The sequence below is a fragment of the Hippocampus zosterae genome, chromosome 11 (assembly GCF_025434085.1).
Source record: "Hippocampus zosterae strain Florida chromosome 11, ASM2543408v3, whole genome shotgun sequence".
NCBI lineage: Eukaryota > Metazoa > Chordata > Actinopteri > Syngnathiformes > Syngnathidae > Hippocampus > Hippocampus zosterae.
In genome coordinates, this window is record NC_067461.1 from 14,379,335 (window position 1) to 14,385,334 (window position 6,000).

The window sequence follows — 6,000 nt, forward strand, 5'->3', positions numbered from 1 at the left end:
CTTTGACTTTATGGCAGATTCAATTTAGAGATAGCGGACTAACCATTAGGCAAAAGTAGGGAATTGCCTTAGGCCCTGTATGAAGTATACGTACTAAATGTAATTTGCATTACCTTTCCTATGATTTGCTGAGGGAAATCACTGGGTTCTGCTACCAATGTGACAGCCATTCCCTTAGCAAAGAAAGAAAGAAACTTCCCCATACGTTCATGTAAATTATACAAGAACATGTATAAAGTGTACTTATGGTGGAGCTCTTAAATGTCCATCCATCCATCTATTTTCCCATCCACTTTATCCTCACAATGGTCGCGGGGGGGAGCTAGAGCCTATCCCAGCCGTCTTCAGGCAGTCGGCAGGGGGACACCCTGAACCGGTTGCCAGCCAATCGCAGCGTACACACACAGACGAACAACCATCCATGCTCACACTCACACCTCGGGACAATTTAGAGTGTTCCATTAACCTGCCATGCATGCTTATGGAATAGGAAACCGGAGTACCCGGAGAAAACCCACGCAGGCCGTGGGAGAACATGCAAACTTCACACAGGGAGGCCGCAGCCGGAATCAAACCCTGCACCTTTGCACTGTGAGGTTGACGCGCTAACCACTGGATCACCGGGCCGCCCTCTTAAAATGTGTGGAACCTATTGTCAACAATAAGTTGACATGTTGCTTTTTCTTCAGTGATTTTTTTTTAATTATCCACCAATCTATTTTCGAATCCGCTTATCCTCACAAGGTTCGTGGGCATGCAGGGGACTATCCCAACTGTCTTCGGGCAATAGGCCGGGTAAACCTTTAACTGGTTGCCAGACAATCAAAGTACATATTATGATTTTTAAAATTATAATTGCAAAATTGCACACACTCTTCCACGTTACATGGGAACATTTTTTCGAATGTATATGTAATTCTAATTCTAGTTAACTTTTTTCTCCTGGTTCGCATATTTTCTATGTATGAAATACACCGTAAGCCAATTCACATTCAAGATTTTTAAGTAGACGTCATGACATTTCCTTATTTTATTGCATTGCATGTTGTCTGTTCGGTCCTGTAAATATTTATAGAGGATGGGAAGTTCTTTGCTTGCAGAGACACTGTCAGATAAGATTTGAACCAGGTGTGCCATCTCTCCCCACGAATTCCGATTAGGCTACTGTAACACCTTCCTTATGTTGTTTACTCTGGAAGTCTTCCCTCGCCACAGATCTTAGTCCTGTGTAGAACTCTGCGGCCTAAATTCGTGAATAATAATTTAAACCTGTGATCTGATCTGAAACTTCTGTAAAGGTGCCATCTTTCTTCCTTTGGAGCTTTTGATGCTTTCAGTTTAGCAGTCTGATGGCTGATATCACTGCCGCCCAAGTTGATAATAAAGTCCTGATGTGTTCCCACCACAGGCCTTGTGAGATTTACTCCCATTTTCCTCGAGCCACTAAGTACGACTTGGAAGATGGGTCCGGGGGTGATGTCACGGGGACTGCCCGCATGAAAAGAGAGTGATAACTGTACTGTGGCTGAGGGGAGAACATGCAATGGCGCGAGAGACGAGGGTTGTACTTTTCCACTTGCTCTATGTCATCCCAAAGGCATGATCGGCCCTCTGGTCAAATTTCATCACAGATAGGTAGTTGGGCCTCGGATCACAATTAGCCTAGGCTAAATTTGTTTGAAGTCTTGACGAGAATACAAGTGGTTGTAAAATAAATTTAATAAAAAGACTATGGACAGTAATACCTCAGTACGTCTGTCAGGCAACTCAGAAGTCAGTCGACATTTGCGGCTTGTCATGCGTATGATGTGAGACCTCAGTTCAGTGAGCATCTAAAGACTCAACTCAAATTTGCTATTGGCTGTTTTTTTATTCTAATGCACTACTTCCATCCATCCGTTTTCTAAACTGCTTGTTTTTACTGAGCTCACCGGCAAGGTCGAGCCCATTCCACATCCGGGACGAGTTACCGGTCAAACACAGGGCACATATAGAAAAATGAAAGTCTTCTATTCACCTACCATGCATGTGCTCCACAACAGTTCTTGAGGTTAACAGAAGAAATGTCTTATAACAATGAAAAAAAAATATTTGCAGTGGGAATATTTATTGATCTTTAAAAAGCATTTGACACAATAAACCATGACATAATGCAACAAAAACTGTTTGTATTATGCATAGTATTAAAAACTGAGTATTGTATTATACAATTAGAGAACAAGCCAAATGTTTGTTGGTCATTGTAGTGTCTATTTATTTATTTATACATATTTATTTCCATACATAGCACATTAGTATTGTGGGAGGGCTTAATTTAAGAATCTTTGCTTCTGCACTTTCATTTTTAACTTGTTCAAATTTTAAAATCTCGCTATATATGATGGTACAAATAAAGTACACCTTGACCTTGTTTGGTATGTGGGACAAAGATGGAGTACCTAGAGCAGGGGTGTCCAAACTTTTTGCCAAGGGGGCCAGATTTTATGTGGTAAAATGTCGGGGGGCCGACCTTGGCTGACATTCTTTACATTGAACAACAATATTGTTCAACAAGTTTTAGTAAGCCAGTCTGTTTCACATTTCCATTTTTATTTTAATTTCAACAATCTTAAGAATTTATTTTGGTTCATTTGAAACAGGTATATCACATGCAACTGCTTATTCACTTGACTTTTTCTTAAACAGAAGTCTCCTGAGTGCAAATTGATTGATTTGAAACATAAAATGTATCACCATGACTTTTCAATTGTCACAAAACCTTTGACTCGAACAACAGGGAAATGAACAAGCAATACACATATCCACAACTGCAAGGATCATTTGAAATATGACATATCATTCAATATAAACACGGAGTGATGTCTTGTTAACTCGTGAGTGATGCCCTCTAGTGTCTAAATGCTATTACTCATTTAGTGAATGCTATTACTCATTTAGCCACTAGAGGGAAGCAGTACTCTATGAAACATCACTCACCAGTCTACGAGACCTCAGTCAATGCAACACGTGTTCCATTGCGCCCAACCTGCGGGCCAGACGGCACTGATTTTATGACAGGGGCCGAGGGCCGGAGGAAATTCGGCCGCGGGCCGGATTTGGCCCCCGGGCCGGACTTTGGACATGCCTGACCTAGAGAAAAAAACATACAAGCATAAGAAGAGCATGCAAACTCCAGCCAAGATTCAAATCCAGATGTGTTCCACTATGCTGCCGAAGTGTATTCCCTGAAAAAAAAGACTTATGTGGAAAGATGTGGTTGTTTTCTAACTGTGATAATGAAAACAACGGTGCATCTCAAATGTGAAGTCATACATTTGTTTCTATGCTTATCAGTGTGTCTCAACATCTTAAAATTCCTTAATTCTGAGCTCACACATCTGCATCCGCATCTTAGCAATGACCTTTCACACAGGTTGCCTGCAGGCGGTTGTCTCCCTCCCTCCCGAAAAAATAATCCTATTTCGTCAATACTCAAAAATTCTGATAATTTCAACGTTCACCATTTATGCATGCCTGTGACTATATTTGCCCTAATGAGACTACATGCTTATCAGTTGACATTCATGCACAAACACACACACACACACACGCACACAAGTGAGAATTGCTGTAGACATTTAATTCTGCTCAAGACAAATAATTCTCGGCACACGCCAAAAAAGATCAAACTCACCATAAACACATGTTGGGCCTACGTGCAGTATTTTATGTGACAACGTATTTTTTTGAAAAAACAGAACAAACAGTATTAATGTATTTCTGCGAGTGTATTTGTGTGTGTGCGCACACGCGAAGTGAGTGTGTACGTGCACATGTGTTAATTCGTGTGTGTAAGAGAGTGTAAAGCACTTGCCCTCACAAGCGCTGGGGCAGCTGCAGTGAGTCACAGAGCCATGTATACTTCTCTCATCCAAAATTTACAAGCCTTCTGCTCCATCTCTTTTTGTCTTGGGTGCCAACATTTTAGCCATGCTCCACTGCTTGTCCTCCTCTCAATCTCCTGTTTGTCTCTGCTTATCACCCGGTCTTTTTCTCTTTGTGTTTGCTTTCTCCTCAACAGACAGCGCCGTTTCATTATTTTTACTGCCGTTCTTCTTTTCCGTGTTTGAAAAAAAAAAGTGAACAATTCTTTTTACACAGGCTTGTTTGTTGACACTTACTTGTTTCATCTGATCACGTTTGTTTTTTTTTTCATTTCAAATGTAAAATGATTTGATTCCTATTTTGTGACCCAGATCTGATCTGAAACAATTTTGAGAGCAAACAAATGTTCCCGGGACATTTAAATTATTGGAGACACTTAATGTCGAGTCTGAATTTCAAAATCCATTTATCTCAGCCAGCATTTTACAAACCCAATTACGATGTAGTTAGGACATTGTGTTCAACATGAATAAAAACAGAATACAATGATTTGCAAATCATGTTCAACTTATATTTATTGGAATATGTTATGCAGAATATTTATTGTCGAAACTGTTAAACTTTATTGTTATTAGCAAATAATCATTAACGTAGAATTTTATGGGTGTAACACATTCCAAAAAAGCATGGTGAGGTTTACTCCCGTGTTACATCACCTTTTCTTTTAACAACATTCAATAAACATTTGGGAACCGAGGACACTAATTGTCGAGGCTTTGTAGGTGGAATTCTTCCCCATTCTTGCTTGATGTACAGCTTTGGCTGTTCAACAGTCCGAGGTCTCCGTATTTTACGCTTCATGATGCGCCACACATTTTCAATGAGAGACAGGTCTGGAATGCAGCCAGGCCAGCCTAATACCTGCACTCTTCTATTACAAAGACACGCTGTTGGAACTTGTGCAGAATCTGGTTTGGCATTGTCTTGCTTAAATAAAGAGGCACATTCCTGAATAAGACATTGCTTGGGTGGCAGCATAAGTCTCTCTTCATAGACATAGTCACTCTTCTTGCACCACAAAATGGTACTACAAAACTACTGGTTACTCTAAAATGGTTCATTTAAGGTTCAATGATTTTGTTGTTTACGATGATACTAGTGCAGCGTGTTATACCGGAGACAAATTCCTTGTGTGTTCTACATACTTGGCCGATAAAGATGATTCTGATTCCAAAACCTGTATATACTTTTTAGCATAATGTTTGCCTTCACAGATGTGCAAGCGAGCCATGCCATTAGCACTATCACAACCCCATAACATCGCTAGCGCTTGCTTTTGAACTTTGCATCCATACCAGTCCGGAAGGTTCTTTCTTCTTTGGCCAAGACGCATGATGTACAGAGTTTTCCAAAACAATTTGAAATGTGGACTCGTCAGACAACACTTCTCCACTTTGCATCAGCCCAAAGAAGCCGGCGACATTTCTGGGTGTTGTTGATAAATGGCGTTTGCTTTGCAAAGTAGAGTTCTAAGTTGCACTTTGGGATGACCCTGTCTGAGGAGGGCATGTGGCGATAACGATGCGCTGATTGGCTCCTCTGAAATGAAGGTGTGTCCATACATAAGCGTCAGCATACACGATGCGCTGATTGGCTCATTTGAATTTAAGGTGTGCCCATACCTAAGTGTCAGCATATACGATGCACTGATTGGCCCATTTGAATTTAAGGTGTGCCCATCAGAATCACAATCATCTTTATTGGCCAAGTATGTAGAACACACAAGGAATTTGTCTCCGGTATAACACGCTGCACTAGTATCATCGTAAACAACAAAATCATTGAACCATTTTAGAGTAACCAGTAGTTTTGTAGTACCATTTTGTAGTACAAGAAGAGTGACTACGTCAGTGACTGTTTAAGGAGTTAATGACTAGAGGGAAGAAGCTGTTTAAGTGTCTACTGGATTTGGTGCGCATGGATCTGTAGCGTCTGCCTGAGGGGAGTGGCTGGAAAAGGTGGTGGGCAGGGTGCGGGGGATCCAGGAGGATTTTCCGTGCCCTTGTCTTGATTCTTGCAGTGTGCAAGTCCTCAAGAGTGGGTAGGGCGGTGCCAACGATTTTCTCCACCGTCCTA